Source organism: Paralichthys olivaceus, chromosome 9 (assembly GCF_024713975.1).
Source record: "Paralichthys olivaceus isolate ysfri-2021 chromosome 9, ASM2471397v2, whole genome shotgun sequence".
Lineage (NCBI taxonomy): Eukaryota > Metazoa > Chordata > Actinopteri > Pleuronectiformes > Paralichthyidae > Paralichthys > Paralichthys olivaceus.
In genome coordinates this window covers 6,348,647-6,371,133 of record NC_091101.1, presented here as the reverse complement: position 1 = coordinate 6,371,133, position 22,487 = coordinate 6,348,647, and the positions used below count along the sequence as shown (strand labels likewise).

Here is a 22,487-nt window from a genome sequence, read left to right as displayed (position 1 = left end):
ACAGACCCAAGAGTTGAGTCCTTTGCTTGAAAGTTGTGTGGTCTTTTGCTCTGGGATAAAACTCTCTACTCGCACAGGGTATGGGTTTGAATATTCCAATTTAATTCCATCCCTGTTGTCTTCGGTTTCATTGTCCAATTGTCATCAAACAAGGCCTTTTTATCTACATGCCTCGGCTCTGTTTTGGTAAAAACAGCACGAAAAGAGGTAGTGTGGCCGAGTGGTCAAAGGCGCTGGATTAAGGCTCCAGTCTCTTAGGAGGCGTGGGTTCAAATCCCACCACTGCCAACTGAAAGTGTTCACTTGTGTGTGTTAACTACGACTGCAAGAGGCAGCTGAGCTATGTGGCATGTCAAAGGTCCAATGAGGCACATATAAGGGACTGTCTGGAAGGCCCATTTTGAAACAAGGTACAGATGTGCACATTTCCCTTGTGGCAGTTTGCTTCACATTTACCAATCCCCTCCTCCATGTCCAATTGATTTGTTTGCTAAGAAAACCTATTGAAACCATGGAGTGCGTTCGTATGAAATTACTTGAAAAAAAGAGCAGAGTGGCGCAGCGGAAGCGTGCTGGGCCCATAACCCAGAGGTCGATGGATCGAAACCATCCTCTGCTAAAGGGTTCCTTATCCTTCATCAACTTGCATGTTCACTACTATGTCTACCGTCTCCCTGCAGTCTAAGCAGGAACTCACCCTCTGCCGAAAGTGACTTGCTTTGTGTTTTGAAGTTTAAATGTGCCAGAACAGACCCAAGAGTTGAATCCTTTGCTTGAAAGTTGTGTGGTCTTTTGCTCTGGGATAAAGCTCTATAATATGTCTACCTTGTCCCTGTGGTCTAAGCAGGAACTCACCCTCTGCCGAAAGTGACTTGCTTTGGGTTTTGAAGTTGAAATGTGACAGAACAGACCCAAGAGTTGAATCCTTTGCTTGAAAGTTGTGTGGTCTTTTGCTCTGGGATAAAGCTCTATAATATGTCTACCTTGTCCTTGTGGTCAAAGCAGGAACTCACCCTCTGCCGAAAGTGACTTGCTTTGGGTTTTGAAGTTGAAATGTGACAGAACAGACCCAAGAGTTGAATCCTTTGCTTGAAAGTTGTGTGGTCTTTTGCTCTGGGATAAAGCTCTATAATATGTCTACCTTGTCCCTGTGGTCTAAGCAGGAACTCACCCTCTGCTGAAAGAGACTTGCTTTGGGTTTTGAAGTTGAAATGTGCCGGAACAGACCCAAGAGTTGAGTCCTTTGCTTGAAAGTTGTGTGGTCTTTTGCTCTGGGATAAAACTCTCTACTCGCACAGGGTATGGGTTTGAATATTCCAATTTAATTCCATCCCTGTTGTCTTCGGTTTCATTGTCCAATTGTCATCAAACAAGGCCTTTTTATCTACATGCCTCGGCTCTGTTTTGGTAAAAACAGCACGAAAAGAGGTAGTGTGGCCGAGTGGTCAAAGGCGCTGGATTAAGGCTCCAGTCTCTTAGGAGGCGTGGGTTCAAATCCCACCACTGCCAATTGAATGTGTTCACTTGTGTGTGTTGACTACTACTGCAAGAGGCAGCCGAGCTATGTGGTATGTCAAAGGTCCAATGAGGCACATATAAGGGATGGCCCATTTTGAAACAAGGTACAGATGTGCACATTTCCCTTGTGGCAGTTTGCTTCACATTTACCAATCCCCTCCTCCATGTCCAATTGATTTGTTTGCTAAGAAAACCTATTGAAACCATGGAGTGCGTTCGTATGAAATTACTTGAAAAAAAGAGCAGAGTGGCGCAGCGGAAGCGTGCTGGGCCCATAACCCAGAGGTCGATGGATCGAAACCATCCTCTGCTAAAGGGTTCCTTATCCTTCATCAACTTGCATGTTCACTACTATGTCTACCGTCTCCCTGCACTCTAAGCAGGAACTCACCCTCTGCCGAAAGTGACTTGCTTTGTGTTTTGAAGTTTAAATGTGCCAGAACAGACCCAAGAGTTGAATCCTTTGCTTGAAACTTGTGTGGTCTTTTGCTCTGGGATAAAGCTCTATAATATGTCTACCTTGTCCCTGTGGTCTAAGCAGGAACTCACCCTCTGCCGAAAGTGACTTGCTTTGGGTTTTGAAGTTGAAATGTGACAGAACAGACCCAAGAGTTGAATCCTTTGCTTGAAAGTTGTGTGGTCTTTTGCTCTGGGATAAAGCTCTATAATATGTCTACCTTGTCCTTGTGGTCAAAGCAGGAACTCACCCTCTGCCGAAAGTGACTTGCTTTGGGTTTTGAAGTTGAAATGTGACAGAACAGACCCAAGAGTTGAATCCTTTGCTTGAAAGTTGTGTGGTCTTTTGCTCTGGGATAAAAACTCTCTACTCGCACAGGGTATGGGTTTGAATATTCCAATTTAATTCCACCCCTGTTGTCTTCGGTTTCGTTGTCCAATTGTCGTCAAACAAGGCCTTTTTATCTACATGCCTCGGCTCTGTTTTGGTAAAAACAGCACGAAAAGAGGTAGTGTGGCCGAGTGGTCGAAGGCGCTGGATTTAGGCTCCAGTCTCTTAGGAGGCGTGGGTTCAAATCCCACCACTGCCAATTGAATGTGTTCACTTGTGTGTGTTGACTACTACTGCAAGAGGCAGCCGAGCTATGTGGTATGTCAAAGGTCCAATGAGGCACATATAAGGGATGGCCCATTTTGAAACAAGGTACAGATGTGCACATTTCCCTTGTGGCAGTTTGCTTCACATTTACCAATCCCCTCCTCCATGTCCAATTGATTTGTTTGCTAAGAAAACCTATTGAAACCATGGAGTGCGTTCGTATGAAATTACTTGAAAAAAAGAGCAGAGTGGCGCAGCGGAAGCGTGCTGGGCCCATAACCCAGAGGTCGATGGATCGAAACCATCCTCTGCTAAAGGATTCCTTATCCTTCATCAACTTGCATGTTCACTACTATGTCTACCGTCTCCCTGCAGTCTAAGCAGGAACTCACCCTCTGCCAAAAGTGACTTGCTTTGGGTTTTGAAGTTTAAATGTGACAGAACAGACCCAAGAGTTGAATCCTTTGCTTGAAAGTTGTGTGGTCTTTTGCTCTGGGATAAAGCTCTATAATATGTCTACCTTGTCCCTGTGGTCTAAGCAGGAACTCACCCTCTGCCGAAAGTGACTTGCTTTGGGTTTTGAAGTTGAAATGTGACAGAACAGACCCAAGAGTTGAATCCTTTGCTTGAAAGTTGTGTGGTCTTTTGCTCTGGGATAAAGCTCTATAATATGTCTACCTTGTCCTTGTGGTCAAAGCAGGAACTCACCCTCTGCCGAAAGTGACTTGCTTTGGGTTTTGAAGTTGAAATGTGACAGAACAGACCCAAGAGTTGAATCCTTTGCTTGAAAGTTGTGTGGTCTTTTGCTCTGGGATAAAAACTCTCTACTCGCACAGGGTATGGGTTTGAATATTCCAATTTAATTCCACCCCTGTTGTCTTCGGTTTCGTTGTCCAATTGTCGTCAAACAAGGCCTTTTTATCTACATGCCTCGGCTCTGTTTTGGTAAAAACAGCACGAAAAGAGGTAGTGTGGCCGAGTGGTCGAAGGCGCTGGATTTAGGCTCCAGTCTCTTAGGAGGCGTGGGTTCAAATCCCACCACTGCCAATTGAATGTGTTCACTTGTGTGTGTTGACTACTACTGCAAGAGGCAGCCGAGCTATGTGGTATGTCAAAGGTCCAATGAGGCACATATAAGGGATGGCCCATTTTGAAACAAGGTACAGATGTGCACATTTCCCTTGTGGCAGTTTGCTTCACATTTACCAATCCCCTCCTCCATGTCCAATTGATTTGTTTGCTAAGAAAACCTATTGAAACCATGGAGTGCGTTCGTATGAAATTACTTGAAAAAAAGAGCAGAGTGGCGCAGCGGAAGCGTGCTGGGCCCATAACCCAGAGGTCGATGGATCGAAACCATCCTCTGCTAAAGGGTTCCTTATCCTTCATCAACTTGCATGTTCACTACTATGTCTACCGTCTCCCTGCAGTCTAAGCAGGAACTCACCCTCTGCCGAAAGTGACTTGCTCTGGGTTTTGAAGTTGAAATGTGCCAGAACAGACCCAAGAGTTGAATCCTTTGCTTGAAAGTTGTGTGGTCTTTTGCTCTGGGATAAAGCTCTATAATATGTCTACCTTGTCCCTGTGGTCTAAGCAGGAACTCACCCTCTGCTGAAAGTGACTTGCTTTGGGTTTTGAAGTTGAAATGTGCCGGAACAGACCCAAGAGTTGAGTCCTTTGCTTGAAAGTTGTGTGGTCTTTTGCTCTGGGATAAAACTCTCTACTCGCACAGGGTATGGGTTTGAATATTCCAATTTAATTCCATCCCTGTTGTCTTCGGTTTCATTGTCCAATTGTCATCAAACAAGGCCTTTTTATCTACATGCCTCGGCTCTGTTTTGGTAAAAACAGCACGAAAAGAGGTAGTGTGGCCGAGTGGTCAAAGGCGCTGGATTAAGGCTCCAGTCTCTTAGGAGGCGTGGGTTCAAATCCCACCACTGCCAACTGAAACTGTTCACTTGTGTGTGTTGACTACGACTGCAAGAGGCAGCTGAGCTATGTGGCATGTCAAAGGTCCAATGAGGCACATATAAGGGACTGTCTGGAAGGCCCATTTTGAAACAAGGTACAGATGTGCACATTTCCCTTGTGGCAGTTTGCTTCACATTTACCAATCCCCTCCTCCATGTCCAATTGATTTGTTTGCTAAGAAAACCTATTGAAACCATGGAGTGCGTTCGTATGAAATTACTTGAAAAAAAGAGCAGAGTGGCGCAGCGGAAGCGTGCTGGGCCCATAACCCAGAGGTCGATGGATCGAAACCATCCTCTGCTAAAGGGTTCCTTATCCTTCATCAACTTGCATGTTCACTACTATGTCTACCGTCTCCCTGCAGTCTAAGCAGGAACTCACCCTCTGCCGAAAGTGACTTGCTTTGTGTTTTGAAGTTTAAATGTGCCAGAACAGACCCAAGAGTTGAATCCTTTGCTTGAAAGTTGTGTGGTCTTTTGCTCTGGGATAAAGCTCTATAATATGTCTACCTTGTCCCTGTGGTCTAAGCAGGAACTCACCCTCTGCCGAAAGTGACTTGCTTTGGGTTTTGAAGTTGAAATGTGACAGAACAGACCCAAGAGTTGAATCCTTTGCTTGAAAGTTGTGTGGTCTTTTGCTCTGGGATAAAGCTCTATAATATGTCTACCTTGTCCTTGTGGTCAAAGCAGGAACTCACCCTCTGCCGAAAGTGACTTGCTTTGGGTTTTGAAGTTGAAATGTGACAGAACAGACCCAAGAGTTGAATCCTTTGCTTGAAAGTTGTGTGGTCTTTTGCTCTGGGATAAAAACTCTCTACTCGCACAGGGTATGGGTTTGAATATTCCAATTTAATTCCACCCCTGTTGTCTTCGGTTTCGTTGTCCAATTGTCGTCAAACAAGGCCTTTTTATCTACATGCCTCGCCTCTGTTTTGGTAAAAACAGCACGAAAAGAGGTAGTGTGGCCGAGTGGTCGAAGGCGCTGGATTTAGGCTCCAGTCTCTTAGGAGGCGTGGGTTCAAATCCCACCACTGCCAATTGAATGTGTTCACTTGTGTGTGTTGACTACTACTGCAAGAGGCAGCCGAGCTATGTGGTATGTCAAAGGTCCAATGAGGCACATATAAGGGATGGCCCATTTTGAAACAAGGTACAGATGTGCACATTTCCCTTGTGGCAGTTTGCTTCACATTTACCAATCCCCTCCTCCATGTCCAATTGATTTGTTTGCTAAGAAAACCTATTGAAACCATGGAGTGCGTTCGTATGAAATTACTTGAAAAAAAGAGCAGAGTGGCGCAGCGGAAGCGTGCTGGGCCCATAACCCAGAGGTCGATGGATCGAAACCATCCTCTGCTAAAGGGTTCCTTATCCTTCATCAACTTGCATGTTCACTACTATGTCTACTGTCTCCCTGCAGTCTAAGCAGGAACTCACCCTCTGCCAAAAGTGACTTGCTTTGGGTTTTGAAGTTTAAATGTGACAGAACAGACCCAAGAGTTGAATCCTTTGCTTGAAAGTTGTGTGGTCTTTTGCTCTGGGATAAAGCTCTATAATATGTCTACCTTGTCCCTGTGGTCTAAGCAGGAACTCACCCTCTGCTGAAAGAGACTTGCTTTGGGTTTTGAAGTTGAAATGTGCCGGAACAGACCCAAGAGTTGAGTCCTTTGCTTGAAAGTTGTGTGGTCTTTTGCTCTGGGATAAAACTCTCTACTCGCACAGGGTATGGGTTTGAATATTCCAATTTAATTCCATCCCTGTTGTCTTCGGTTTCATTGTCCAATTGTCATCAAACAAGGCCTTTTTATCTACATGCCTCGGCTCTGTTTTGGTAAAAACAGCACGAAAAGAGGTAGTGTGGCCGAGTGGTCAAAGGCGCTGGATTAAGGCTCCAGTCTCTTAGGAGGCGTGGGTTCAAATCCCACCACTGCCAACTGAAAGTGTTCACTTGTGTGTGTTGACTACGACTGCAAGAGGCAGCTGAGCTATGTGGCATGTCAAAGGTCCAATGAGGCACATATAAGGGACTGTCTGGAAGGCCCATTTTGAAACAAGGTACAGATGTGCACATTTCCCTTGTGGCAGTTTGCTTCACATTTACCAATCCCCTCCTCCATGTCCAATTGATTTGTTTGCTAAGAAAACCTATTGAAACCATGGAGTGCGTTCGTATGAAATTACTTGAAAAAAAGAGCAGAGTGGCGCAGCGGAAGCGTGCTGGGCCCATAACCCAGAGGTCGATGGATCGAAACCATCCTCTGCTAAAGGATTCCTTATCCTTCATCAACTTGCATGTTCACTACTATGTCTACCGTCTCCCTGCAGTCTAAGCAGGAACTCACCCTCTGCCGAAAGTGACTTGCTTTGTGTTTTGAAGTTTAAATGTGCCAGAACAGACCCAAGAGTTGAATCCTTTGCTTGAAAGTTGTGTGGTCTTTTGCTCTGGGATAAAGCTCTATAATATGTCTACCTTGTCCCTGTGGTCTAAGCAGGAACTCACCCTCTGCCGAAAGTGACTTGCTTTGGGTTTTGAAGTTGAAATGTGACAGAACAGACCCAAGAGTTGAATCCTTTGCTTGAAAGTTGTGTGGTCTTTTGCTCTGGGATAAAGCTCTATAATATGTCTACCTTGTCCTTGTGGTCAAAGCAGGAACTCACCCTCTGCCGAAAGTGACTTGCTTTGGGTTTTGAAGTTGAAATGTGACAGAACAGACCCAAGAGTTGAATCCTTTGCTTGAAAGTTGTGTGGTCTTTTGCTCTGGGATAAAAACTCTCTACTCGCACAGGGTATGGGTTTGAATATTCCAATTTAATTCCACCCCTGTTGTCTTCGGTTTCGTTGTCCAATTGTCGTCAAACAAGGCCTTTTTATCTACATGCCTCGGCTCTGTTTTGGTAAAAACAGCACGAAAAGAGGTAGTGTGGCCGAGTGGTCGAAGGCGCTGGATTTAGGCTCCAGTCTCTTAGGAGGCGTGGGTTCAAATCCCACCACTGCCAATTGAATGTGTTCACTTGTGTGTGTTGACTACTACTGCAAGAGGCAGCCGAGCTATGTGGTATGTCAAAGGTCCAATGAGGCACATATAAGGGATGGCCCATTTTGAAACAAGGTACAGATGTGCACATTTCCCTTGTGGCAGTTTGCTTCACATTTACCAATCCCCTCCTCCATGTCCAATTGATTTGTTTGCTAAGAAAACCTATTGAAACCATGGAGTGCGTTCGTATGAAATCACTTGAAAAAAAGAGCAGAGTGGCGCAGCGGAAGCGTGCTGGGCCCATAACCCAGAGGTCGATGGATCGAAACCATCCTCTGCTAAAGAATTCCTTATCCTTCATCAACTTGCATGTTCACTACTATGTCTACCTTGTCCCTGTGGTCTAAACAGGAACTCACCCTCTGCCGAAAGTGACTTGCTTTGGGTTTTGAAGTTGAAATGTGACAGAACAGACCCAAGAGTTGAATCCTTTGCTTGAAAGTTGTGTGGTCTTTTGCTCTGGGATAAAGCTCTATAATATGTCTACCTTGTCCCTGCAGTCTAAGCAGGAACTCACCCTCTGCCGAAAGTGACTTGCTTTGGGTTTTGAAGTTGAAATGTGACAGAACAGACCCAAGAGTTGAATCCTTTGCTTGAAAGTTGTGTGGTCTTTTGCTCTGGGATAAAGCTCTATAATATGTCTACCTTGTCCCTGCAGTCTAAGCAGGAACTCACCCTCTGCCGAAAGTGACTTGCTTTGGGTTTTGAAGTTGAAATGTGCCAGAACAGACCCAAGAGTTGAATCCTTTGCTTGAAAGTTGTGTGGTCTTTTGTTCTGGGATAAAGCTCTATAATATGTCTACCTTGTCCTTGTGGTCTAAGCAGGAACTCACCCTCTGCCGAAAGTGACTTGCTTTGGGTTTTGAAGTTGAAATGTGACAGAACAGACCCAAGAGTTGAATCCTTTGCTTGAAAGTTGTGTGGTCTTTTGCTCTGGGATAAAAACTCTCTACTCGCACAGGGTATGGGTTTGAATATTCCAATTTAATTCCACCCCTGTTGTCTTCGGTTTCGTTGTCCAATTGTCGTCAAACAAGGCCTTTTTATCTACATGCCTCGGCTCTGTTTTGGTAAAAACAGCACGAAAAGAGGTAGTGTGGCCGAGTGGTCGAAGGCGCTGGATTTAGGCTCCAGTCTCTTAGGAGGCGTGGGTTCAAATCCCACCACTGCCAATTGAATGTGTTCACTTGTGTGTGTTGACTACTACTGCAAGAGGCAGCCGAGCTATGTGGTATGTCAAAGGTCCAATGAGGCACATATAAGGGATGGCCCATTTTGAAACAAGGTACAGATGTGCACATTTCCCTTGTGGCAGTTTGCTTCACATTTACCAATCCCCTCCTCCATGTCCAATTGATTTGTTTGCTAAGAAAACCTATTGAAACCATGGAGTGCGTTCGTATGAAATTACTTGAAAGAAAGAGCAGAGTGGCCCAGCGGAAGCGTGCTGGGCCCATAACCCAGAGGTCGATGGATCGAAACCATCCTCTGCTAAAGGATTCCTTATCCTTCATCAACTTGCATGTTCACTACTATGTCTACCGTCTCCCTGCAGTCTAAGCAGGAACTCACCCTCTGCCGAAAGTGACTTGCTTCGTGTTTTGAAGTTTAAATGTGCCAGAACAGACCCAAGAGTTGAATCCTTTGCTTGAAACTTGTGTGGTCTTTTGCTCTGGGATAAAGCTCTATAATATGTCTATAATATGTGCCACCCGTGACAATAAGACTTTGGACCTGCTGTATGCAAATGTTAAGGATGCATACAGCTCCACTGCCCTGCCACCACTGGGCAGATCAGACCACAACCTAGTCCTGCTCTCCCCATCATACAAGCCTGTGGTTCAGCGGCACCCAGTCAAAGTGAGGACAGTGAGGAAATGGACTCCTGAGGCCATGGAAACACTGCGTGGAGCGCTGGAGGCCACAGACTGGGATGCTCTGTATGAGCCACATGGTGAGGACATTGATGGCATGACTGACTGTGTCTCTGAGTACATTGGGTTCTGCATAGACAACACCATCCCCACTAAAGAGGTCCGCTGTTACCCAAATAACAAACCGTGGGTAACAAGCGACCTGAAGGCCCTTCTCAACGAGAAGAAGAGAGCCTTTAGATCACGGGACAGAGCAGAACTCAAACGGGTACAAAGGGAGCTAAAGCGCAGCATCAGGGAGAGCAAGGACAACTACAGAAGAAAACTGGAGCACAAACTGGAGGACAACAATAGCAGAGACGTCTGGAGTGGGATGAAGGAGATCACCGGCTTCCAGAGGAGAGGTGAGGGAGCAACGGGGGATGAACGACGTGCGAACGAGCTGAACACGTTCTTCAATAGGTTCAACAACAACCCCCCCACCCCCAGCGGACCCTCCACTGCCTCTACTGCTTCTCAGAGCAACAACCCCCCACCTCCCCCCACCACCCTCTGCCCCACACCACACCCGTCACCATCTCCCCCCACCCCTCCGCTGGCTTTCACCACAGACTTTTTCACACCTTCCACCCCCGGGACATCCTCACATCACCCACAGTCCCCCACCACCACCACCTCCTGCAACACACACCTCTTTGCATCACCCTCAAACCCACCACTGACATCCCCTACCCTCCAGTCTGGACTGCACATCACAGCCAGCCAGGTGAGGAGAGAGCTGGAGAGGCTCAAACACAGGAAAGCTGCTGGACCGGACCGCATCAGCCCTCGTGTGCTGAAGGCATGTTCCAGCCAGCTCTGTGGAGTCCTCCAGCACCTCTTCAACCTGAGCCTACACCTTCAGAGAGTGCCAGTGCTCTGGAAAACATCCTGCCTGGTCCCAGTGCCCAAAAAAGGACGCCCTGCTGCACTGGAGGACTACAGGCCGGTGGCACTGACCTCTCACATCATGAAGGTCATGGAGAGACTGGTATTGGCACACCTCAGACCACTGGTGTGCCCATCACAAGACCCCCTGCAGTTTGCATATCAGCCCCATGTTGGGGTTGATGATGCAATCATCTACCTGCTGCAGAAGGCCTACTCCTCTCTGGACAGACCCAACACCTCAGTCCGGATCATGTTTTTTGATTTCTCCAGCGCCTTCAACACCATCCAGCCCAGACTGCTGAAGGCCAAACTGGAGGGCACGCGGGTGAGTGCTCCCCTCATCACTTGGGTCGATGACTATCTGACGGGCAGACCACAGTTTGTGAGATTACAGAACTGTGTGTCTGATCGTCTGATCAGTAACATCGGGGCCCCCCAGGGAACTGTACTGTCCCCCTTCCTCTTCACCACATACACTGCTGATTTTAAGCACTGCACTGAGTCGTGTCATCTGCAGAAGTTCTCTGATGACACGGCCATTGTGGGGTGTGTTGAGGGCGGGGGGGAGGCTGAGTACAGGGACCTGGTCGACCGCTTTGTGAAGTGGTGTGGGGAGAACCGCCTGCAGCTCAACGTGGAGAAGACGAAGGAGATGGTGGTGGATTTCAGGAGGAACAAGCCCATGCCCTCTCCTGTCTGCATCGGTGGGACGGATGTGGAGGTGGTACCTGCATACAAGTACCTGGGTATCACACTGGATAATAAACTGGACTGGTCCACCCACACAGAGGCCGTCTACAAGAAGGGCCTGAGCCGGCTTTACTTCCTGAGGAGGCTCGGGTCCTTCAATGTCTGCAACAAGATGCTGCAGATGTTCTATCAGTCTGTTGTGGCGAGCACCATTTTCTTTGCTGTGGTGTCCTGGGGTGCGGGCATCAAGGCAAAGGACGCCAACAGACTGAACAAAATCATCAGGAAAGCCGAGTCTGTGGTTGGCTCTAAGCTTGTCACCCTGGAGGAGGTGGTGGAGAACAGGATGCTGGCAAAACTGCTGGCAATCATGGACAATCCCTCTCACCCCCTCCACAAAACACTGGACAAGCTAAAGAGCAGCTTCAGCCACAGGCTCATCCAACCCCGCTGCTCTAAGGAGCGATACAGGAAATCGTTCCTCCCAACCGCAATAAGACTCTATAACTCATCTACCTCTGTCAGAGCCACCATCACAGAACTGCACTAATATACCTGTCACCTTTGCACCATGTACCCTGCACTACACTACGTGTGTTAATTTAAACCACTTTAATATTACAGACCTTTTTATACAATAATATTGTCTTTTGCACATCCAGTCCACGTATTCTTACACTGCCAGTATATTGTATAGTCAAGTACTTATAATTATACCCTACTATATATTATATATCATATCATATTATATCATACTCTGCATACTCTGCATATTCTCTGTATATTCTTCGGATTTACAAGTCTATATACACATATTTATACATGTGTACATGCTATTATTATATTATTATTATCACTACTACTACTACTATTATTATTATTATATATACTATTGCTGCCATTATTACTATATACTGCTATTATATTGGTATAATTACTGTCTATATAAATATATATTATGTTATATTGTATACTATATATATATATATATAAATATACTGTACTAATATTCTTATATACTGTCTAACAATAACATTACCATCATATCATTATTACTATTATCATCATATTGCCACTGCACTACTTGTCTGCCTATTCATCTTGTGTTTCTGTTTCTGTTCTTTTTATCCAAATGTTTTGTTTTGTTCTATTGCATTGTGTTTTGTTGTGTTCCGATACACAAGCTGCTATGACACCTTAATTTCCCTCCGGGGATGAATAAAGTACTCTATCTATCTATCTATCTATCTATCTACCTTGTCCCTGTGGTCTAAGCAGGAACTCACCCTCTGCCGAAAGTGACTTGCTTTGGGTTTTGAAGTTGAAATGTGACAGAACAGACCCAAGAGTTGAATCCTTTGCTTGAAAGTTGTGTGGTCTTTTGCTCTGGGATAAAGCTCTATAATATGTCTACCTTGTCCTTGTGGTCAAAGCAGGAACTCACCCTCTGCCGAAAGTGACTTGCTTTGGGTTTTGAAGTTGAAATGTGACAGAACAGACCCAAGAGTTGAATCCTTTGCTTGAAAGTTGTGTGGTCTTTTGCTCTGGGATAAAAACTCTCTACTCGCACAGGGTATGGGTTTGAATATTCCAATTTAATTCCATCCCTGTTGTCTTCGGTTTCATTGTCCAATTGTCATCAAACAAGGCCTTTTTATCTACATGCCTCGGCTCTGTTTTGGTAAAAACAGCACGAAAAGAGGTAGTGTGGCCGAGTGGTCAAAGGCGCTGGATTAAGGCTCCAGTCTCTTAGGAGGCGTGGGTTCAAATCCCACCACTGCCAACTGAAAGTGTTCACTTGTGTGTGTTGACTACGACTGCAAGAGGCAGCTGAGCTATGTGGCATGTCAAAGGTCCAATGAGGCACATATAAGGGACTGTCTGGAAGGCCCATTTTGAAACAAGGTACAGATGTGCATATTTCCCTTGTGGCAGTTTGCTTCACATTTACCAATCCCCTCCTCCATGTCCAATTGATTTGTTTGCTAAGAAAACCTATTGAAACCATGGAGTGCGTTCGTATGAAATTACTTGAAAAAAAGAGCAGAGTGGCGCAGCGGAAGCGTGCTGGGCCCATAACCCAGAGGTCGATGGATCGAAACCATCCTCTGCTAAAGGGTTCCTTATCCTTCATCAACTTGCATGTTCACTACTATGTCTACCGTCTCCCTGCAGTCTAAGCAGGAACTCACCCTCTGCCGAAAGTGACTTGCTTTGTGTTTTGAAGTTTAAATGTGCCAGAACAGACCCAAGAGTTGAATCCTTTGCTTGAAACTTGTGTGGTCTTTTGCTCTGGGATAAAGCTCTATAATATGTCTACCTTGTCCCTGTGGTCTAAGCAGGAACTCACCCTCTGCCGAAAGTGACTTGCTTTGGGTTTTGAAGTTGAAATGTGACAGAACAGACCCAAGAGTTGAATCCTTTGCTTGAAAGTTGTGTGGTCTTTTGCTCTGGGATAAAGCTCTATAATATGTCTACCTTGTCCTTGTGGTCAAAGCAGGAACTCACCCTCTGCCGAAAGTGACTTGCTTTGGATTTTGAAGTTGAAATGTGACAGAACAGACCCAAGAGTTGAATCCTTTGCTTGAAAGTTGTGTGGTCTTTTGCTCTGGGATAAAAACTCTCTACTCGCACAGGGTATGGGTTTGAATATTCCAATTTAATTCCATCCCTGTTGTCTTCGGTTTCATTGTCCAATTGTCATCAAACAAGGCCTTTTTATCTACATGCCTCGGCTCTGTTTTGGTAAAAACAGCACGAAAAGAGGTAGTGTGGCCGAGTGGTCAAAGGCGCTGGATTAAGGCTCCAGTCTCTTAGGAGGCGTGGGTTCAAATCCCACCACTGCCAACTGAAAGTGTTCACTTGTGTGTGTTGACTACGACTGCAAGAGGCAGCTGAGCTATGTGGCATGTCAAAGGTCCAATGAGGCACATATAAGGGACTGTCTGGAAGGCCCATTTTGAAACAAGGTACAGATGTGCACATTTCCCTTGTGGCAGTTTGCTTCACATTTACCAATCCCCTCCTCCATGTCCAATTGATTTGTTTGCTAAGAAAACCTATTGAAACCATGGAGTGCGTTTGTATGAAATTACTTGAAAAAAAGAGCAGAGTGGCGCAGCGGAAGCGTGCTGAGCCCATAACCCAGAGGTCGATGGATCGAAACCATCCTCTGCTAAAGGGTTCCTTATCCTTCATCAACTTGCATGTTCACTACTATGTCTACCGTCTCCCTGCAGTCTAAGCAGGAACTCACCCTCTGCCGAAAGTGACTTGCTTTGTGTTTTGAAGTTTAAATGTGCCAGAACAGACCCAAGAGTTGAATCCTTTGCTTGAAAGTTGTGTGGTCTTTTGCTCTGGGATAAAGCTCTATAATATGTCTACCTTGTCCCTGTGGTCTAAGCAGGAACTCACCCTCTGCCGAAAGTGACTTGCTTTGGGTTTTGAAGTTGAAATGTGACAGAACAGACCCAAGAGTTGAATCCTTTGCTTGAAAGTTGTGTGGTCTTTTGCTCTGGGATAAAAACTCTCTACTCGCACAGGGTATGGGTTTGAATATTCCAATTTAATTCCACCCCTGTTGTCTTCGGTTTCGTTGTCCAATTGTCGTCAAACAAGGCCTTTTTATCTACATGCCTCGGCTCTGTTTTGGTAAAAACAGCACGAAAAGAGGTAGTGTGGCCGAGTGGTCGAAGGCGCTGGATTTAGGCTCCAGTCTCTTAGGAGGCGTGGGTTCAAATCCCACCACTGCCAATTGAATGTGTTCACTTGTGTGTGTTGACTACTACTGCAAGAGGCAGCCGAGCTATGTGGTATGTCAAAGGTCCAATGAGGTACATATAAGGGATGGCCCATTTTGAAACAAGGTACAGATGTGCACATTTCCCTTGTGGCAGTTTGCTTCACATTTACCAATCCCCTCCTCCATGTCCAATTGATTTGTTTGCTAAGAAAACCTATTGAAACCATGGAGTGCGTTCGTATGAAATTACTTGAAAGAAAGAGCAGAGTGGCCCAGCGGAAGCGTGCTGGGCCCATAACCCAGAGGTCGATGGATCGAAACCATCCTCTGCTAAAGGATTCCTTATCCTTCATCAACTTGCATGTTCACTACTATGTCTACCGTCTCCCTGCAGTCTAAGCAGGAACTCACCCTCTGCCGAAAGTGACTTGCTTCGTGTTTTGAAGTTTAAATGTGCCAGAACAGACCCAAGAGTTGAATCCTTTGCTTGAAACTTGTGTGGTCTTTTGCTCTGGGATAAAGCTCTATAATATGTCTATAATATGTGCCACCCGTGACAATAAGACTTTGGACCTGCTGTATGCAAATGTTAAGGATGCATACAGCTCCACTGCCCTGCCACCACTGGGCAGATCAGACCACAACCTAGTCCTGCTCTCCCCATCATACAAGCCTGTGGTTCAGCGGCACCCAGTCAAAGTGAGGACAGTGAGGAAATGGACTCCTGAGGCCATGGAAACACTGCGTGGAGCGCTGGAGGCCACAGACTGGGATGCTCTGTATGAGCCACATGGTGAGGACATTGGTGGCATGACTGACTGTGTCTCTGAGTACATTGGGTTCTGCATAGACAACACCATCCCCACTAAAGAGGTCCGCTGTTACCCAAATAACAAACCGTGGGTAACAAGCGACCTGAAGGCCCTTCTCAACGAGAAGAAGAGAGCCTTTAGATCACGGGACAGAGCAGAACTCAAACGGGTACAAAGGGAGCTAAAGCGCAGCATCAGGGAGAGCAAGGACAACTACAGAAGAAAACTGGAGCACAAACTGGAGGACAACAATAGCAGAGACGTCTGGAGTGGGATGAAGGAGATCACCGGCTTCCAGAGGAGAGGTGAGGGAGCAACGGGGGATGAACGACGTGCGAACGAGCTGAACACGTTCTTCAATAGGTTCAACAACAACCCCCCCACCCCCAGCGGACCCTCCACTGCCTCTACTGCTTCTCAGAGCAACAACCCCCCACCTCCCCCCACCACCCTCTGCCCCACACCACACCCGTCACCATCTCCCCCCACCCCTCCGCTGGCTTTCACCACAGACTTTTTCACACCTTCCACCCCCGGGACATCCTCACATCACCCACAGTCCCCCACCACCACCACCTCCTGCAACACACACCTCTTTGCATCACCCTCAAACCCACCACTGACATCCCCTACCCTCCAGTCTGGACTGCACATCACAGCCAGCCAGGTGAGGAGAGAGCTGGAGAGGCTCAAACACAGGAAAGCTGCTGGACCGGACCGCATCAGCCCTCGTGTGCTGAAGGCATGTTCCAGCCAGCTCTGTGGAGTCCTCCAGCACCTCTTCAACCTGAGCCTACACCTTCAGAGAGTGCCAGTGCTCTGGAAAACATCCTGCCTGGTCCCAGTGCCCAAAAAAGGACGCCCTGCTGCACTGGAGGACTACAGGCCGGTGGCACTGACCTCTCACATCATGAAGGTCATGGAGAGACTGGTATTGGCACACCTCAGACCACTGGTGTGCCCATCACAAGACCCCCTGCAGTTTGCATATCAGCCCCATGTTGGGGTTGATGATGCAATCATCTACCTGCTGCAGAAGGCCTACTCCTCTCTGGACAGACCCAACACCTCAGTCCGGATCATGTTTTTTGATTTCTCCAGCGCCTTCAACACCATCCAGCCCAGACTGCTGAAGGCCAAACTGGAGGGCACGCGGGTGAGTGCTCCCCTCATCACTTGGGTCGATGACTATCTGACGGGCAGACCACAGTTTGTGAGATTACAGAACTGTGTGTCTGATCGTCTGATCAGTAACATCGGGGCCCCCCAGGGAACTGTACTGTCCCCCTTCCTCTTCACCACATACACTGCTGATTTTAAGCACTGCACTGAGTCGTGTCATCTGCAGAAGTTCTCTGATGACACGGCCATTGTGGGGTGTGTTGAGGGCGGGGGGGAGGCTGAGTACAGGGACCTGGTCGACCGCTTTGTGAAGTGGTGTGGGGAGAACCGCCTGCAGCTCAACGTGGAGAAGACGAAGGAGATGGTGGTGGATTTCAGGAGGAACAAGCCCATGCCCTCTCCTGTCTGCATCGGTGGGACGGATGTGGAGGTGGTACCTGCATACAAGTACCTGGGTATCACACTGGATAATAAACTGGACTGGTCCACCCACACAGAGGCCGTCTACAAGAAGGGCCTGAGCCGGCTTTACTTCCTGAGGAGGCTCGGGTCCTTCAATGTCTGCAACAAGATGCTGCAGATGTTCTATCAGTCTGTTGTGGCGAGCACCATTTTCTTTGCTGTGGTGTCCTGGGGTGCGGGCATCAAGGCAAAGGACGCCAACAGACTGAACAAAATCATCAGGAAAGCCGAGTCTGTGGTTGGCTCTAAGCTTGTCACCCTGGAGGAGGTGGTGGAGAACAGGATGCTGGCAAAACTGCTGGCAATCATGGACAATCCCTCTCACCCCCTCCACAAAACACTGGACAAGCTAAAGAGCAGCTTCAGCCACAGGCTCATCCAACCCCGCTGCTCTAAGGAGCGATACAGGAAATCGTTCCTCCCAACCGCAATAAGACTCTATAACTCATCTACCTCTGTCAGAGCCACCATCACAGAACTGCACTAATATACCTGTCACCTTTGCACCATGTACCCTGCACTACACTACGTGTGTTAATTTAAACCACTTTAATATTACAGACCTTTTTATACAATAATATTGTCTTTTGCACATCCAGTCCACGTATTCTTACACTGCCAGTATATTGTATAGTCAAGTACTTATAATTATACCCTACTATATATTATATATCATATCATATTATATCATACTCTGCATACTCTGCATATTCTCTGTATATTCTTCGGATTTACAAGTCTATATACACATATTTATACATGTGTACATGCTATTATTATATTATTATTATCACTACTACTACTACTATTATTATTATTATATATACTATTGCTGCCATTATTACTATATACTGCTATTATATTGGTATAATTACTGTCTATATAAATATATATTATGTTATATTGTATACTATATATATATATATAAATATATACTGTACTAATATTCTTATATACTGTCTAACAATAACATTACCATCATATCATTATTACTATTATCATCATATTGCCACTGCACTACTTGTCTGCCTATTCATCTTGTGTTTCTGTTTCTGTTCTTTTTATCCAAATGTTTTGTTTTGTTCTATTGCATTGTGTTTTGTTGTGTTCCGATACACAAGCTGCTATGACACCTTAATTTCCCTCCGGGGATGAATAAAGTACTCTATCTATCTATCTATCTATCTATCTACCTTGTCCCTGTGGTCTAAGCAGGAACTCACCCTCTGCCGAAAGTGACTTGCTTTGGGTTTTGAAGTTGAAATGTGACAGAACAGACCCAAGAGTTGAATCCTTTGCTTGAAAGTTGTGTGGTCTTTTGCTCTGGGATAAAGCTCTATAATATGTCTACCTTGTCCTTGTGGTCAAAGCAGGAACTCACCCTCTGCCGAAAGTGACTTGCTTTGGGTTTTGAAGTTGAAATGTGACAGAACAGACCCAAGAGTTGAATCCTTTGCTTGAAAGTTGTGTGGTCTTTTGCTCTGGGATAAAAACTCTCTACTCGCACAGGGTATGGGTTTGAATATTCCAATTTAATTCCATCCCTGTTGTCTTCGGTTTCATTGTCCAATTGTCATCAAACAAGGCCTTTTTATCTACATGCCTCGGCTCTGTTTTGGTAAAAACAGCACGAAAAGAGGTAGTGTGGCCGAGTGGTCAAAGGCGCTGGATTAAGGCTCCAGTCTCTTAGGAGGCGTGGGTTCAAATCCCACCACTGCCAACTGAAAGTGTTCACTTGTGTGTGTTGACTACGACTGCAAGAGGCAGCTGAGCTATGTGGCATGTCAAAGGTCCAATGAGGCACATATAAGGGACTGTCTGGAAGGCCCATTTTGAAACAAGGTACAGATGTGCATATTTCCCTTGTGGCAGTTTGCTTCACATTTACCAATCCCCTCCTCCATGTCCAATTGATTTGTTTGCTAAGAAAACCTATTGAAACCATGGAGTGCGTTCGTATGAAATTACTTGAAAAAAAGAGCAGAGTGGCGCAGCGGAAGCGTGCTGGGCCCATAACCCAGAGGTCGATGGATCGAAACCATCCTCTGCTAAAGGGTTCCTTATCCTTCATCAACTTGCATGTTCACTACTATGTCTACCGTCTCCCTGCAGTCTAAGCAGGAACTCACCCTCTGCCGAAAGTGACTTGCTTTGTGTTTTGAAGTTTAAATGTGCCAGAACAGACCCAAGAGTTGAATCCTTTGCTTGAAACTTGTGTGGTCTTTTGCTCTGGGATAAAGCTCTATAATATGTCTACCTTGTCCCTGTGGTCTAAGCAGGAACTCACCCTCTGCCGAAAGTGACTTGCTTTGGGTTTTGAAGTTGAAATGTGACAGAACAGACCCAAGAGTTGAATCCTTTGCTTGAAAGTTGTGTGGTCTTTTGCTCTGGGATAAAGCTCTATAATATGTCTACCTTGTCCTTGTGGTCAAAGCAGGAACTCACCCTCTGCCGAAAGTGACTTGCTTTGGATTTTGAAGTTGAAATGTGACAGAACAGACCCAAGAGTTGAATCCTTTGCTTGAAAGTTGTGTGGTCTTTTGCTCTGGGATAAAAACTCTCTACTCGCACAGGGTATGGGTTTGAATATTCCAATTTAATTCCATCCCTGTTGTCTTCGGTTTCATTGTCCAATTGTCATCAAACAAGGCCTTTTTATCTACATGCCTCGGCTCTGTTTTGGTAAAAACAGCACGAAAAGAGGTAGTGTGGCCGAGTGGTCAAAGGCGCTGGATTAAGGCTCCAGTCTCTTAGGAGGCGTGGGTTCAAATCCCACCACTGCCAACTGAAAGTGTTCACTTGTGTGTGTTGACTACGACTGCAAGAGGCAGCTGAGCTATGTGGCATGTCAAAGGTCCAATGAGGCACATATAAGGGACTGTCTGGAAGGCCCATTTTGAAACAAGGTACAGATGTGCACATTTCCCTTGTGGCAGTTTGCTTCACATTTACCAATCCCCTCCTCCATGTCCAATTGATTTGTTTGCTAAGAAAACCTATTGAAACCATGGAGTGCGTTTGTATGAAATTACTTGAAAAAAAGAGCAGAGTGGCGCAGCGGAAGCGTGCTGAGCCCATAACCCAGAGGTCGATGGATCGAAACCATCCTCTGCTAAAGGGTTCCTTATCCTTCATCAACTTGCATGTTCACTACTATGTCTACCGTCTCCCTGCAGTCTAAGCAGGAACTCACCCTCTGCCGAAAGTGACTTGCTTTGTGTTTTGAAGTTTAAATGTGCCAGAACAGACCCAAGAGTTGAATCCTTTGCTTGAAAGTTGTGTGGTCTTTTGCTCTGGGATAAAGCTCTATAATATGTCTACCTTGTCCCTGTGGTCTAAGCAGGAACTCACCCTCTGCCGAAAGTGACTTGCTTTGGGTTTTGAAGTTGAAATGTGACAGAACAGACCCAAGAGTTGAATCCTTTGCTTGAAAGTTGTGTGGTCTTTTGCTCTGGGATAAAAACTCTCTACTCGCACAGGGTATGGGTTTGAATATTCCAATTTAATTCCACCCCTGTTGTCTTCGGTTTCGTTGTCCAATTGTCGTCAAACAAGGCCTTTTTATCTACATGCCTCGGCTCTGTTTTGGTAAAAACAGCACGAAAAGAGGTAGTGTGGCCGAGTGGTCGAAGGCGCTGGATTTAGGCTCCAGTCTCTTAGGAGGCGTGGGTTCAAATCCCACCACTGCCAATTGAATGTGTTCACTTGTGTGTGTTGACTACTACTGCAAGAGGCAGCCGAGCTATGTGGTATGTCAAAGGTCCAATGAGGTACATATAAGGGATGGCCCATTTTGAAACAAGGTACAGATGTGCACATTTCCCTTGTGGCAGTTTGCTTCACATTTACCAATCCCCTCCTCCATGTCCAATTGATTTGTTTGCTAAGAAAACCTATTGAAACCATGGAGTGCGTTCGTATGAAATTACTTGAAAGAAAGAGCAGAGTGGCCCAGCGGAAGCGTGCTGGGCCCATAACCCAGAGGTCGATGGATCGAAACCATCCTCTGCTAAAGGATTCCTTATCCTTCATCAACTTGCATGTTCACTACTATGTCTACCGTCTCCCTGCAGTCTAAGCAGGAACTCACCCTCTGCCGAAAGTGACTTGCTTCGTGTTTTGAAGTTTAAATGTGCCAGAACAGACCCAAGAGTTGAATCCTTTGCTTGAAACTTGTGTGGTCTTTTGCTCTGGGATAAAGCTCTATAATATGTCTATAATATGTGCCACCCGTGACAATAAGACTTTGGACCTGCTGTATGCAAATGTTAAGGATGCATACAGCTCCACTGCCCTGCCACCACTGGGCAGATCAGACCACAACCTAGTCCTGCTCTCCCCATCATACAAGCCTGTGGTTCAGCGGCACCCAGTCAAAGTGAGGACAGTGAGGAAATGGACTCCTGAGGCCATGGAAACACTGCGTGGAGCGCTGGAGGCCACAGACTGGGATGCTCTGTATGAGCCACATGGTGAGGACATTGGTGGCATGACTGACTGTGTCTCTGAGTACATTGGGTTCTGCATAGACAACACCATCCCCACTAAAGAGGTCCGCTGTTACCCAAATAACAAACCGTGGGTAACAAGCGACCTGAAGGCCCTTCTCAACGAGAAGAAGAGAGCCTTTAGATCACGGGACAGAGCAGAACTCAAACGGGTACAAAGGGAGCTAAAGCGCAGCATCAGGGAGAGCAAGGACAACTACAGAAGAAAACTGGAGCACAAACTGGAGGACAACAATAGCAGAGACGTCTGGAGTGGGATGAAGGAGATCACCGGCTTCCAGAGGAGAGGTGAGGGAGCAACGGGGGATGAACGACGTGCGAACGAGCTGAACACGTTCTTCAATAGGTTCAACAACAACCCCCCCACCCCCAGCGGACCCTCCACTGCCTCTACTGCTTCTCAGAGCAACAACCCCCCACCTCCCCCCACCACCCTCTGCCCCACACCACACCCGTCACCATCTCCCCCCACCCCTCCGCTGGCTTTCACCACAGACTTTTTCACACCTTCCACCCCCGGGACATCCTCACATCACCCACAGTCCCCCACCACCACCACCTCCTGCAACACACACCTCTTTGCATCACCCTCAAACCCACCACTGACATCCCCTACCCTCCAGTCTGGACTGCACATCACAGCCAGCCAGGTGAGGAGAGAGCTGGAGAGGCTCAAACACAGGAAAGCTGCTGGACCGGACCGCATCAGCCCTCGTGTGCTGAAGGCATGTTCCAGCCAGCTCTGTGGAGTCCTCCAGCACCTCTTC

At 46.5% G+C, this 22,487-nt stretch overlaps 25 non-coding genes across 25 annotated transcripts; all 25 read left to right on the top strand.

Moving 5' to 3' along the window:
• The first annotated feature begins 206 nt into the window (after positions 1 to 206).
• trnal-aag (transfer RNA leucine (anticodon AAG)) lies at positions 207 to 288 on the top strand. Its single transcript has one exon. It is a non-coding gene; the product is annotated as a tRNA-Leu (tRNA).
• A 259-nt stretch (positions 289 to 547) lies between these two features.
• On the top strand, positions 548 to 619 carry trnam-cau (transfer RNA methionine (anticodon CAU)). The gene has a single exon. It is a non-coding gene; the product is annotated as a tRNA-Met (tRNA).
• Positions 620 to 1,427: 808 nt separating this feature from the next.
• trnal-aag (transfer RNA leucine (anticodon AAG)) lies at positions 1,428 to 1,509 on the top strand. The gene has a single exon. It is a non-coding gene; the product is annotated as a tRNA-Leu (tRNA).
• Positions 1,510 to 1,759: 250 nt separating this feature from the next.
• Positions 1,760 to 1,831, top strand: trnam-cau (transfer RNA methionine (anticodon CAU)). Its single transcript has one exon. It is a non-coding gene; the product is annotated as a tRNA-Met (tRNA).
• Positions 1,832 to 2,482: 651 nt separating this feature from the next.
• On the top strand, positions 2,483 to 2,564 carry trnal-uag (transfer RNA leucine (anticodon UAG)). Its single transcript has one exon. It is a non-coding gene; the product is annotated as a tRNA-Leu (tRNA).
• Positions 2,565 to 2,814: 250 nt separating this feature from the next.
• trnam-cau (transfer RNA methionine (anticodon CAU)) lies at positions 2,815 to 2,886 on the top strand. Its single transcript has one exon. It is a non-coding gene; the product is annotated as a tRNA-Met (tRNA).
• A 651-nt stretch (positions 2,887 to 3,537) lies between these two features.
• Positions 3,538 to 3,619, top strand: trnal-uag (transfer RNA leucine (anticodon UAG)). The gene has a single exon. It is a non-coding gene; the product is annotated as a tRNA-Leu (tRNA).
• Positions 3,620 to 3,869: 250 nt separating this feature from the next.
• On the top strand, positions 3,870 to 3,941 carry trnam-cau (transfer RNA methionine (anticodon CAU)). The gene has a single exon. It is a non-coding gene; the product is annotated as a tRNA-Met (tRNA).
• Positions 3,942 to 4,433: 492 nt separating this feature from the next.
• On the top strand, positions 4,434 to 4,515 carry trnal-aag (transfer RNA leucine (anticodon AAG)). Its single transcript has one exon. It is a non-coding gene; the product is annotated as a tRNA-Leu (tRNA).
• Positions 4,516 to 4,774: 259 nt separating this feature from the next.
• trnam-cau (transfer RNA methionine (anticodon CAU)) lies at positions 4,775 to 4,846 on the top strand. The gene has a single exon. It is a non-coding gene; the product is annotated as a tRNA-Met (tRNA).
• Positions 4,847 to 5,497: 651 nt separating this feature from the next.
• Positions 5,498 to 5,579, top strand: trnal-uag (transfer RNA leucine (anticodon UAG)). The gene has a single exon. It is a non-coding gene; the product is annotated as a tRNA-Leu (tRNA).
• A 250-nt stretch (positions 5,580 to 5,829) lies between these two features.
• Positions 5,830 to 5,901, top strand: trnam-cau (transfer RNA methionine (anticodon CAU)). Its single transcript has one exon. It is a non-coding gene; the product is annotated as a tRNA-Met (tRNA).
• A 492-nt stretch (positions 5,902 to 6,393) lies between these two features.
• Positions 6,394 to 6,475, top strand: trnal-aag (transfer RNA leucine (anticodon AAG)). The gene has a single exon. It is a non-coding gene; the product is annotated as a tRNA-Leu (tRNA).
• Positions 6,476 to 6,734: 259 nt separating this feature from the next.
• trnam-cau (transfer RNA methionine (anticodon CAU)) lies at positions 6,735 to 6,806 on the top strand. The gene has a single exon. It is a non-coding gene; the product is annotated as a tRNA-Met (tRNA).
• Positions 6,807 to 7,457: 651 nt separating this feature from the next.
• Positions 7,458 to 7,539, top strand: trnal-uag (transfer RNA leucine (anticodon UAG)). Its single transcript has one exon. It is a non-coding gene; the product is annotated as a tRNA-Leu (tRNA).
• Positions 7,540 to 7,789: 250 nt separating this feature from the next.
• On the top strand, positions 7,790 to 7,861 carry trnam-cau (transfer RNA methionine (anticodon CAU)). Its single transcript has one exon. It is a non-coding gene; the product is annotated as a tRNA-Met (tRNA).
• An 809-nt stretch (positions 7,862 to 8,670) lies between these two features.
• trnal-uag (transfer RNA leucine (anticodon UAG)) lies at positions 8,671 to 8,752 on the top strand. The gene has a single exon. It is a non-coding gene; the product is annotated as a tRNA-Leu (tRNA).
• Positions 8,753 to 12,775: 4,023 nt separating this feature from the next.
• trnal-aag (transfer RNA leucine (anticodon AAG)) lies at positions 12,776 to 12,857 on the top strand. Its single transcript has one exon. It is a non-coding gene; the product is annotated as a tRNA-Leu (tRNA).
• A 259-nt stretch (positions 12,858 to 13,116) lies between these two features.
• Positions 13,117 to 13,188, top strand: trnam-cau (transfer RNA methionine (anticodon CAU)). The gene has a single exon. It is a non-coding gene; the product is annotated as a tRNA-Met (tRNA).
• Positions 13,189 to 13,839: 651 nt separating this feature from the next.
• Positions 13,840 to 13,921, top strand: trnal-aag (transfer RNA leucine (anticodon AAG)). Its single transcript has one exon. It is a non-coding gene; the product is annotated as a tRNA-Leu (tRNA).
• An 824-nt stretch (positions 13,922 to 14,745) lies between these two features.
• Positions 14,746 to 14,827, top strand: trnal-uag (transfer RNA leucine (anticodon UAG)). The gene has a single exon. It is a non-coding gene; the product is annotated as a tRNA-Leu (tRNA).
• A 4,023-nt stretch (positions 14,828 to 18,850) lies between these two features.
• trnal-aag (transfer RNA leucine (anticodon AAG)) lies at positions 18,851 to 18,932 on the top strand. The gene has a single exon. It is a non-coding gene; the product is annotated as a tRNA-Leu (tRNA).
• Positions 18,933 to 19,191: 259 nt separating this feature from the next.
• trnam-cau (transfer RNA methionine (anticodon CAU)) lies at positions 19,192 to 19,263 on the top strand. The gene has a single exon. It is a non-coding gene; the product is annotated as a tRNA-Met (tRNA).
• A 651-nt stretch (positions 19,264 to 19,914) lies between these two features.
• trnal-aag (transfer RNA leucine (anticodon AAG)) lies at positions 19,915 to 19,996 on the top strand. Its single transcript has one exon. It is a non-coding gene; the product is annotated as a tRNA-Leu (tRNA).
• An 824-nt stretch (positions 19,997 to 20,820) lies between these two features.
• On the top strand, positions 20,821 to 20,902 carry trnal-uag (transfer RNA leucine (anticodon UAG)). The gene has a single exon. It is a non-coding gene; the product is annotated as a tRNA-Leu (tRNA).
• The last annotated feature ends 1,585 nt before the right edge of the window (positions 20,903 to 22,487 follow it).